Source organism: Manacus candei, unplaced genomic scaffold (genome assembly GCF_025592945.1).
Source record: "Manacus candei isolate 608988 ecotype Guabito, Panama unplaced genomic scaffold, ASM2559294v1 h1tg000014l, whole genome shotgun sequence".
Classification (NCBI taxonomy): Eukaryota; Metazoa; Chordata; class Aves; order Passeriformes; family Pipridae; genus Manacus; species Manacus candei.
The window spans coordinates 66,336,910-66,348,967 of record NW_026138062.1 but is presented as its reverse complement, the minus strand read 5'-3'; the positions used below and the strand labels follow the sequence as shown (position 1 = coordinate 66,348,967).

The 12,058-nt window shown below is 40.4% G+C and overlaps 1 protein-coding gene across 1 annotated transcript in view; it reads right to left on the bottom strand.

Moving 5' to 3' along the window:
- ADAMTS5 (ADAM metallopeptidase with thrombospondin type 1 motif 5) overlaps window positions 1–12,058 on the bottom strand; it is a 48,617-nt gene that overhangs the window by 21,241 nt on the left and 15,318 nt on the right. The window lies entirely within an intron of this gene.

Here is a 12,058-nt window from a genome sequence, read left to right as displayed (position 1 = left end):
AGTCTTGTTTTGTGTTTTTTTAGTTTGTTTTGATTAGGGTTCTAGTTTTGCTGGGTTTTACTTTTAAATGTACATGGTACTGGATATTTATACTTCAGAACACAAAATAATGTGTGCATAAAGCAGCACACAATGGAACTTTCAAAAATCTTTTATGTTCCAGGGGAGTTCAGTCCAGTGCTATGTGAGCTCCTGTAAGTGTGACAGCCCCAAGCTGACAGAGCTCAAGAAGTGTTTGGACAACACTCTCAGGCACATGATGGGACCGTTCTGTGCAGGGTCAGGAGCTGGACTTTGATGGTCCTTCGGGGTCCCTTCCAACTCAGGTTATTCTGTGATTCTCTGAACCCTTCCTGTAGATTAGTGACCCCCATCTTCTCTCCTCTCTGGGCAACAATAATAGTTGTAGATAACGCACCTTGTTCCCTCTGCAAACATTAGGTGTAACTTTAATTTCCATGCCTGCACTAGATCATTTTGCAGCCAGCTTACTATCCAAGAGGTAGAAGAATGAATGGGAATAAAATTGCAGAGAGCTCAAGCTCACAGTCTTCAACCTAGGCCAGGAGATGATTAATCCAGGAGATGATTAATCCAGGGCTAGACCTTTAATAATAAGGACAAAGACCATCCATCAAAGCCACTGTAAAGGAATAAACCTGATGCCCTGAAAGACGCATACTGTACTATTCTGCAATAACTACAAGCCTTGTATGTACCATCAGCTTCATGTTTTGGTATAACTGCTGTGGACTAGCTGTAAGGTGACACAAGGGACACTTGATGGCAGGATAAATATTCTGATATCCATAATCATAGGCATGACAATAGTAATAATAATAGTAAAAAGTACAGTACAGACTGGAAAAGAAGAAAATGAGCAAATTCTACCCATTTTCCTTCTATAAACTTGCTGTTATGTTGTTTTCATCTGCTTTGGGGGAGAAGTCAAGAGGAAAGAGATGCAGACAGTACTCACTGCTGAGCTGTATCTGCGATTACAAAAGTAGCTGTCAGATGAGAAGTCTGTGTTAAGGTTACAGGAGGTCAGAAATCAGGGTTTCTATCCTGTGAAAGAAGCCAAGGAATCATCTAGCAGCCTTTACTCAGACGCTGGGTTCCTGACCAAAGGATGGAGCCACAGGAAAAGTGACAAGAGGACCTTGATCTATCACTCCCAGTTGTAGCAGTGAGGACCAAGAAGAGCCAATCTGTCTTCTGCAGCTACTGAATCCCCACTGGAGGGGAGATGGGAAGGAGAATGAAGAAGGCATTTACCTTTTTTTCTCTCTTCCCCTCATGTGCACACATTTACCAACATCATTCAAAGAGAGCTGGTATTTTGAACAAAAGGTCCTGTAATGCCTAATAAATGAAGAATTTATTCAAGGAACCTGGGTTAACACTGATGGGAGTTCATACTTTTTGCCCTGTTACTCCTGTTGCTAACTGCTACTGCAATGCTACATCACAAGTACATTGCTGCAAAAACATAACGAATCAAACCTTCACACCGAAGGCACATCTAATTTCTGGTGTGTTTTATATGCAAGATTTGGGCTTATTTTTTTCAGATAACCCACTTTCCTTTGGCAATACTTACTGTATATGGCCAGATAATGCTATTTTTATACTGCACTGAGACACAGCTGAGTATCAGCAGGTACATGTCGAATTTCAATCTGACAGAGCACTACATAAAGATGTGCTCTAAAGAGATGACAGAAACTTTGTTTTATTTAAGACAAATGCTGGTGTTGAGCAAAATAATTTACTACTAACATTATTATTTCACTTCATTTCTCTGGACTGATAGATTTCTCTGACAAGAGTAACCAAATCATTAGTGCATCACTTCTAACCCACAGAGCAAATTCTGTGGAAGTGTCACAGGCTGAGTGAGGGTTTGATGCATCAGCAGCTACTGTCCAAAGACGACTGCCTCTGACTTTGCCAAAGTCCTAGACACAGCGAGCGTCTTCAGGAAACGCAAAGTTGATGTTACTTTTGGTTGCTGTTCTATGCTGTGTTATTTATCTCTGAGCTTGCTAAATGCACTGAGGAGCAGTGAGGTCACACCTCACAGCCGAGAACTGTGGGCAGAACTGACAGGTTAGTGAACCTCAACATATGCCTAGTAGTAATATAACTAGAACCATTTTCTGCTGACGTTTCATAACTCCTTGTTAGCACGTTTCACCAGTGTTCTGCTAACTCTAGCAGGACAGGGCTTCAGGCCTACCCCCTGGCTTTTGTTGATGGACCCCTCAATATGCAGCACAGCCCCTCATTTAAATCAGGACCACACACTGCTTTGCAGAGCTGTTCAGGAGTTTCAGCCACTTTCTTGCATTTAACTTGAATCCATTCACTTCAGTATGCAAATAATTACCACTCAACTGAACAGAATTATTTGCAAAAAATCAGCCCAGCCAGCAAGAAAATGCCATGCTGGTTAGACTTAAGCCTCACTAGAGCAATCTTCTCTGAGACAACTTGTATGCTCAAAGGTTGCAGGAAGAATGCTTTTGTATTTACTGTCCCAAGAGTGCTCATAGTTGTAGAAATTACTTCATTGCAGCATGCTTGTGAAATAAGGTAATGAGGCTCTCTCAGTGGAAAAGGAGTTTCATTTCTAAGTCATTGGCTTGGTAGTAAACATCTCTGGGTGAATAAAAAAAGCTGGAGAATTGATTTGAAGGGTTTGGCTGAATAACATCACGTGGCACACAACACATGTTCAGTGTAGGATATGAATGACAGCTGAGTGCAAACCAGCAACTTGAGAACTTAATTTTTCAAAGTGCTCAACATTTTATTGCACCACTCAGAAACACCCAAAACTCTGTGATATGAAGCATTCAGTCTTGTAGGGCAGAATTCAAGTTTCTTAACCTCTGGTTACCAGCCTGTGATACCACTCTTCAAGACTCCACCCATTTAACATACAGTTTTGCTCTCTATATGAATCCCTTTCTTGCATGACTGTACTTCAACCTTTTGGAATTGTTCATTTTATGTGAAGGACACTCCATGTGAGCACATAATTAAACACTTAATGCAATGCATATATTCACAGCCCCATTAATGCTGATGCTTCCGAATGCACAACTTGAGCACCTCTGAGTTTCTCTGCTACCTGGGACATTCTGAAAAGTCCTCTTTGCCTTTCCTACATGTGTTTTTCAGCCCTGGCTCCTCCTGCAGTGCAATTTGTAAGCAATTGCAGCTCAGACTACCTACTGTCAGAGCAATGTGGTCACACCACATTAAACTATGGAAACCCTACAGCCAAGCAACGTGAATGCCCCTGGAGCAGGTCAGGCAGTATATTTTGCTTTAGCTTGCTCCATCTTCCCATCCTGAAGACAGTTTAGTTTCCTTCTCTCTCAGCTCTGAGAGACACACTGACTCTGCAGAGAATAAAACCGTTGAATTGTGGACTGAAATTCTTCTCCTTCCTTTCTTTTTTTCTCCTTCACATAGAAAAAAATATCCTTCAGATTAGAGGAAGCTTGCAGCCAAATTTCAAGCTCTTCACTTTGAGTAGAGTGATTGAAAATTTTTTCATAACATGATTAAAATTTAACTCTCCCTCTCAAAAAAGGCTGGACAGTCTCTGTGGAGAAGTTCAGAGTAAATAAATAAAATTAAATGCTTCTCAGAAGACTATTCAGCACAGAACATTTCATCCCAAATACTTTGGCAAAAGCACAGGAATCTGAAACAGGGTCATCTTCTGGAAAGTGTCAAGCTACTGGCTTCACCTTTAATTGGAGTGCAGCATAACTTCTATACAGTGGTAAGTGGGGTGAGCTGAGGACACACCTCATTAACGGCGTCTACTCTGTCATATTAAATCAGGCCATTGTTCTAATGCATGACGAGAACTAAGACACTTACTTGGCAGACTTCAGCTTTCTGAGGAGAAGCTTCCCAAAGTATTTGTGAATCTCTCTTGTTACGTTTAAAATTTTCAAAAATAATTTAAAAAAAATCTTGACAAGGAAAGAAGCAGTAAGTAATAATACATAATCCTGATTGTCAGTTTTTGAGCTTCTAAATTAGCCACTGGTGACGTTAGCTGTTTATAGCATTAAATATATGGATTTTAGCTCTCCATACTGATTTGCCAGTTAAAATGATTTGCCAGTTAACTTTGTATGCATACTTACAAACACCGCGAATGCAAATTTCAAAGGATTTTATGGAAACTAAAAATCCAAATTCTTATCCCAATCTTAATTTCCCTCTGTCCTAACTTCGCCTTTTAAGGCATTCTGACCAGACTTAAAAGTAATTAAAGCACAGGACAAACTTCCAATGACACTTAAAGCTGGTTTTGCCTTTCATTAAAAGGAATCAAAATTCAAAATATCACAGGGTTCTGCAATCTCTACTGCCTAGCTAAGTTATGCTCTTTTTAGCACAGAAGTGAGAACAACAAAATACTTCAACACCTGTGCCCTTTGTCCTTTTGCATCCCAAAATTAAAGAAGGGACGTTTCCCTTCCTACTTCAAAAAGTCACTCCCTCCCACCCCTTGCATGCATGAACATGTTGGTATTATCACATATTGCTCAGGACATTAGGGGAGTTTCTGGCATTTATTGGTGGGGTGCTCCCTTTCATAAGAACCTGAGTTAAAAGGTTACAGGTGATCCTTCAAGTGATCCTGTATGTCAGCAGAACTCCAGAGAAAGCTTTGGACAAAAGCAAGACTTAAGGAATGCAAATCTTACAAAGAAGGCTTTTAAAAACAGTGTCAATTTTAGCACCACACCATTTTGTACTACTATGAACGTCAAACCAGGCTATTGAAAAAAAAGAAAGGGCTCCCAGCAGCTGTGTAAAATGATGACTGATTGAGAATGGGTTAGTAGATCATCTGATGTTTTCTACTTAATGAAGCATCTTACTGGTGTTGACAGTTCCCACTGAGTGAAAATGACATAATATAATTTTACCAGCAGGATGGTGTTTAGTTAAGTTATGCTGTAGGAATGCACAAAATGGTGAAAGAAACAGATGGCGAGGAAGCAGGGTTTGCCCTTGTGGAAGGGAAGAGGAGTTAGCCTTCTTGTGAATTGGTTCTGTCCCAAGCTGAAAAAAGACCAACCACCCAAATGTACTGATACCCTTTCCTCACAGCCTTCCTTCTCCCCCTTGAGGGGAGACAAAGTGTAACTACTTCAGTAAACTGCTGACAGTGGTATGACAGCAACCTGCGTTCTTTAGACAGGAGTATATTTTGGAACACCACCTGCAAGGGGCTCTTGGCATGGCTCAGACAGTTTAGATTCTGAAGCAAGAGGAGCAAGAGGAGCCAACAGCAGCCAATAGTTCCTGGATCCCAGTTCACCTGCACTGTTTGCATTGCTGACTGTGGGCCTTGCACTGCACAGGCTTCCCTACCCCAATACTACTGAAGGCCAACACCTGCTAAAGCCCAACAGGAAATAATACCTGCAACGGGTTAAAAAAAAATCCCTATGCCTTGTAGGAACGGGGTGTGTATTCCTAATATAAGGTGGGAATACCCCAAAGCAATTATGACATAGCTAAAACTCTGATCCTCTCTAACCATCAGGACACAAAGAGCTCTGCAGGGAAATCAGGAGCTGGATGTGCGGTGGAGCACACTGGACTGCAGCTATCTTACTCCCAGATGAAGTGGGAAGCAAAACAGAATTACAGAATCACAAAATACGCTGAGCTGGAAGGGACCCACAAGGATCATCGAAGTCCAGCTCCTGGCCCTGCACAGGACAGACCCAAGAATCACACCATAGGCCTGAGAGTGTTGTCCAAATGCTTCTTGAAGTTTGGATATTTCTGATTTTTCTTAATATATAGTTCTAGACTATCTGCAGAAGTTCTCTGAGTGAAAAGCATGCAAAATTACTCTAATCTCATTCATTTTTCCCTTTTATCTCAAGCATAAGAAGCAAGAAAACAAGGTGTCCACAATGTACAGCAAGCAATCCCCAGTTTTTGCTTAAGCACAAATCATGGTGGCTCTCCTGAAAAAAAGCCAACAGTCTTGTTTATGGACATACATTGATCTCTAGTGCTTGAACTGAACAGCTTGTCAAAGTACAGCTCTTGCACTCAATTTGACCACAGGACACATGCAAAGTGACACAGCATGCTAAAAAATGCTGCAGGCATTGTAATTTGTTTTCTTAGAAAAGCTCAACTCTGGTGAAGCATATGTCTTCCAGTGAGGTCATGCCTTTCCCCTAATTTTCAGTTGGGATGACTGGGGTACAAAAGCAGGTCAAGTGATTTGCCCAAGGTTACCCAGTGAGTCACTGGCTCTCAAGGGATCAGGACTCAGGAAGCTCCTGGCTCAACATTCCTTGGTCTAATCACCAGCCCATACCTTCTGCATTAGCCTCCCACTCTCTCCTTTGGTAAACAAAGATTGCATGTGGTAACTCTTTCAAAATAAAACCACTTCTTTTCATATGTACTGTTTTTCTAACTTGTGTCAGTACATGACACCTTATTAAGAACTTCATATTGATATAACTTACAAATCCTCTTCAATTCATGGGAATTTTGCATAAAAATGATGCACCTAAGCAATAACAATTAATAAAGTTTTTTTTTAATAAAATAGAAGTGATTTGAATTTCACAAGCTTACAAAAAAATTGCATAGAATATAAAACTGGCTATTCCTCTTTCTTCATCCTTGAACTTTCCTCCCAATTTTCTTTTCTTTGACTGCTATCAATCATTTATGAAAGAAAAAAGAATAAAAAATCACCAGCCCAGAGGCAGTTTTTAATATTTCTGGCTTAAAAGAGTTCTTCAGACTAAATGAAACAATAGTATGAAGTGCAGCTTCTTCTCAGGAGCAGACATAAAAACAAGCCACAATCAGACATTCATACACCAGCGCTGCAGACTTTACACAAAACAAACTTGGGCTGAAAAGGCTTGTTATAACAGACTTCTGTGGGAGATCAGAGATACATCACCCCATCAGACAGGCAATTTGCAAGCAAAATTCTGGCCAGGCAATGCAGTCAAGGCAATCAGAGACCACTACGTCCACATTGACCCAAATAATCATTAAAAACATGCGGTCTTGGAGGTCCACACTACCTCTACTGCATTAATTAATGGGGCATGTAGAAGATAAATACTAATTTCAGTGAAAAAGTGGGGAATGGTGACACCTATTTCACATCTGTTCAACTCAGAGTAACTCGCAAACAATATAATTCATCGCAGCTCATGGCAAATGAATGAACTTAATATTGAGAGAGGAGAGTACACAGTGCAAAAATGTAAAAATTGCATTGCCTGCTGCCTGCTTATTAGGTAATTCTGCCTTCCTTTCTGTACCAGAAGTACCCTGCCCACAAAAACTACATGATCATATGGGTAGGATCTACCTGCCAAGGAGGAAAGCAGTCCCTACTTTACCCTGCAACCGGGAAAACTGGGGGTCCAAGCTGAACACAGAACTTGTTCTAGGATCACAGAATCACTTAGGTTGGAAAAGACCCTTTAAGACCATTGAGTACAACTATAAACTTAACACTGCCAAGTCCACCGCTAAACCATGTCCTTGAAATATTTTTTGATAATGACTGTTCTGAAACATTAGACAAAATATGTTTTATTCTCAACTCCTCTGTGGTTGCAGAGATACTGATATTCCACTCTACATATCTGGCTTTAAGTTACGATGTTCAGGATCTATAGCAGCTTCTCAAAGCATGGAGTCTGTTTAGTCTAATTCCTCATGAGGTTACACGTACACAGAGATCAGCACAACTCCAGAAAACCTCTGGAAACTCAGGCAATATTAGTGCTCTCAGTCACTTCCTGAAGCCTCTGGTTGAGAATCTGGCCCTCCACCTCCTCACTGCTCTGTCAGGACCACCTCACAGGCATTATGAAGGCAGAGATCCCCAGTCCACTCAGACTTAAAAGCACATGGTAGATAAAAAAGAGCTCAGGCATATTTGGAATCTGAGGATTATATTTTTCCACAAGATATCAATTTATCCCTTCTACCTGTCCATATGAACTACCTCACCTTCACCAAATAAGGTCTGCTATAAGCACCACATCTGCTGCAGGTGGAAAAATTATATATTTTATATAATATTACAAGTTAATAAAAATATTGTTGGGTAAGCCAAGAATTTTTATTCAAAATTTTAACCAGCAACCTTTTATAGAGCTGATGTTTGCTTTTTGAAGCATCAGCTCAATTTTCTGCCCTATCAGCACCTCTTGTGAAGGCTTATCTTGGACTGCTCATCTTTTCTCTTAATCAAAGGGGAGATGTTCATGAAGGCTTAATTCAAGAGCTTTTGCAAGCAGAAGTTAATACAGAAGTTTGAAAAAGGTTCAAAGAGAAGGAATCAAACAATTGTCCTGATATATGTCATCAGAGAAGACTTGGATAAGTGTACTCCCTCTCCTTTTTTGTTGTTTTAAGAAAGCAAATCTGCCTAATTATGATTACCTGGATATTTGCCTAAACTTCATCTGTCATGAAGGAAACATAACACGAGAGTCAGACAGCCTTCACCGTTTTTTCATGTGGCTATGAGATTCTGTGCCCTTGGCAATGTATCCCCCTTGAAATGAAAGGCTACAAAAGATTTGTAGCTGTCAAATCTGAAGCTTGTCTTTATCTGCTTTATCTTGACAGCCTTGAAATCAAAGGGCTACATGTTCAGCAGTGGAAAAGAAAAGATTACTGTATTTAGTTACTTTTGAGTGTACACAAAATGAGCACATGTGGTAAAATATGAAATGGGAGCATTTTTTGACTGTTCTATGGACATCAAAAGCAAGACTACCAAGGAAGTATCATACACATTGTTCCCAGTTTAATTTTTTACTGAAGAAGGGTCAGAATCGTAGTTTGCTATAAACCTTACGTAGGTTAGACATGGTCTTCTTTCCACAGAGGCCTGCAACTCAAACACAGGCTCAGTTGCTGAATAAATAGCTTCAAACCACTTGGAATTCACCATAATGGTATTCTGACATATTTCAGTGACCACCAGAATAGAGATGCCAGGAGTGATACTTCACTTCTAAAATGGTTTCTTTACAGAATATGTTCTCTAATAAAGCACTACATTTTGCCAGCGATGCTTGTGACACTTTTGTCGTCAGTGGTGGCAGACGCTGAAAAAGATTTGGTATTAAACACGTTATTTAGTATTTGGAAGAAATTCTTCCCTGTGAGAGTGGTGAGGCACTGCAACAGGTTGCCCAGAGAAGCTGTGGCCACCCTACCCCTGGAAATATTCAAGGTCAGGTTGGATCTGCCCAGCAACCTGGTCTAGTGAAAGGTCTCCCTGGGAAGGGGAGGTGTAACTAGATGGTCTTTGAGGCCCCTTCCAACCCAAACCATTCTACGATTCTGTGATTTTCTAGTTTTAGTTTCTGTACAGTTCCCTGATTTTAAGCATTACATAGTACAGCTGTGGAGGAAGTTGTGATAACTTCACATAACCACAGAAAATGAAGCTCCTCAGAGACCTTTTGAAAAGGCACCTTGTGCACGCCTCTGCCCTAGGGTAGGATCATTGTCCCCTCAGCCACAGCTGTTTTAGTCAGACAGCTCCTGTGAACCTCCAGTAATGGAGATTTCACTGCCTCCCCAAGCAATTAATTTCTGCCCTTAACTGTCCTGCTTAGATGATTTTGGCTAATGCTTAAAGTAAATCTCCCTTGCTGCAATTTAAGGCCATTACCCCTTCTGCTGTCCCAGATGGACACAAGAATAATTTATTACGCAAATTTTTGCAACAATTTTTTTAATATGTTTGAAGGCTGCTTTTATTCCCCCCTTTGGCCTTCCCTTCTCTAAAGTCACATGTAAAAGATAAAAGAAAACTAATGAACAAAAGTTTAATTAGTTCCACACAGCAATACTGAAGTTATATCCTAAAAATAAAATACTTGGAAAGAACATCAGTAAACCATATTACTCAGGACAGCGGGAGGAATAGCCTGCCAGACTGTTTGTGCAACAGAGGAATAGGAACACTGCAAAAGGTCAAATGGACATTATCATTCAGCAGAAAGGCAGCGCTTTCTCTGTATTGCCTCCTCTAAAATAATAAGTTTTTCAAGATTGATGAAAGGAACAAAGATACATATAATTTAAGCTATTAGACCCATGTAAGGCTCATTGAACTGAACTGGAGCTTTGCCTACTTGAAGACTGCAGGAAGGATGCTTTTGTATTTAAGGATTAGATCAAAACTCAAGAGACAACTTTAAACCTTGGCTTTCCTTGTGACTTCCTTTGCAATTTGGGGAAATGACCAACTGATAAAACAAGCAGTAGCTCCACTTATGTCCTCTTGAACTCTTCTCATTTTGCTTTTGTAGATGACAAACTGTTTAGGATGGTGGGCTGCCTGTAACAAAAAGCATGTCGAATTCCAGCATAAGAGGAGCCAGTCAGCAGAAACTTCTGGCTGTGACTGCACCTCAAAATACTACTCCAGGCTACAAACACGGATAATATCTCATCACAAAATATGTAAACTGTAACTTCAAACTAACTGACTGCATCTGTTGGTGATGTTGGATCACGTTTATCTTCAGGAGATGCAAAGGTTGGCTTATAATTCAACACTGTAAAAGCAACAAATCTCCAACCCCAAAGTCCAGAGTACTGAAGTGAGAATCTACTTATTATTGTTTCCTGATGGTTATTTTATAAGGGATATATGGAGAAGCAATATGCTAGTGCTGACCTATGAAAAACATAAAATAAATGTTGAGATCATGAGCAATAAAAAATAAGTTCTTCAATGCTTTTCTCTGTATGTCCCCATGAAGCAGAAAAGTGCACGAAGTAAGGAAACATCATTTTTTTACAGATAATAGGCTGATGACAACAAAGACTTGGAGAATGCCTACATACTGTGCCTAAGCTAGCTCAGATAGCTCTGCAAAGCCACGGAGGTGTAGCTGAAGGAGCTGCTAAAAGTAAAAAAAGGCATCCATATGCCACAGAGTGAACTGATGATTTCAGGCAAGAATCCAGAAGACTATTTTTGTGAAAACAAAGCTACTGCTGTCCAACCTGATAGAAGCATGTCCTTTGCTAAAAAAGAGCCATATATGGATTTACTATTAGTGGCTGGATGTCTTGACAGGCTATGATTTAAATATAACATTTACGGTACTAGTATTGCTTCTCTTTATTCTGAGGAGAAACTGGATTATCACATTCAAAGTTGCAAGATTTCCTTCTGGTTTTGCTGCATTATCCTAATTTTTTGCATTTGACATTGGAGACAAACTATTACTGATTTCCCTACATTCAAGTAGGACAAGATTCAGCTCCTACTTCATCAAACTTTATATACAGATCTCCACCTCTTATTGTCAGCTAATCAGCTGCACTAAGTATTTGATTGCATCTATGTCTTTGGTTGCATCTGTGCTCTCCTTTACAGACCTTTGGAGATTTTGCCTGTTACTGCCACTCATTCATACTCTTCCCCTCAAAAACCACTGGTCAAAATCCATCTATATTATCTGAAAGAAATAAAATAAAACAAACATCTTACACACAATGTGGTAGACACCCCAGTAACAGAAGCAGCAGGCTTTACTCTGTATCAGGCTGCTTTCTGGCTTCCTATGCACAAATCCAACCTGAGCCCCTGGGCTGTGCATCGTCCTGTTTGGTTGAGCTGCAGTTCAATTGACCTTGGTTGTCTTCCAGAGAAAGAATGTGATCCTGAAAAATGCTCTTCAATCCTTCAGAGAGGAAACACGAGCATTCAGGTCCCCTTGGAAGTTAAAGTGAGGACACACAGCCATTCTGTGGATCTAGTCCACCTTGATGATGCTGCATCTGCTCCACATGCACACAGACATGGGTTACTTAAAAAACTGCAGAGAGTGACTGATTCACCTTGTGGCTCACTCTGATCTTCCTACTGACAGAAGGGAACACCTCAGAGCCCTTAGCATCCCTCTGACTTGCAGGGCATCACTTATGTCGCCATGTGAATTCTACCAAGTAACTAAGCCTGCTGTAAAATTAA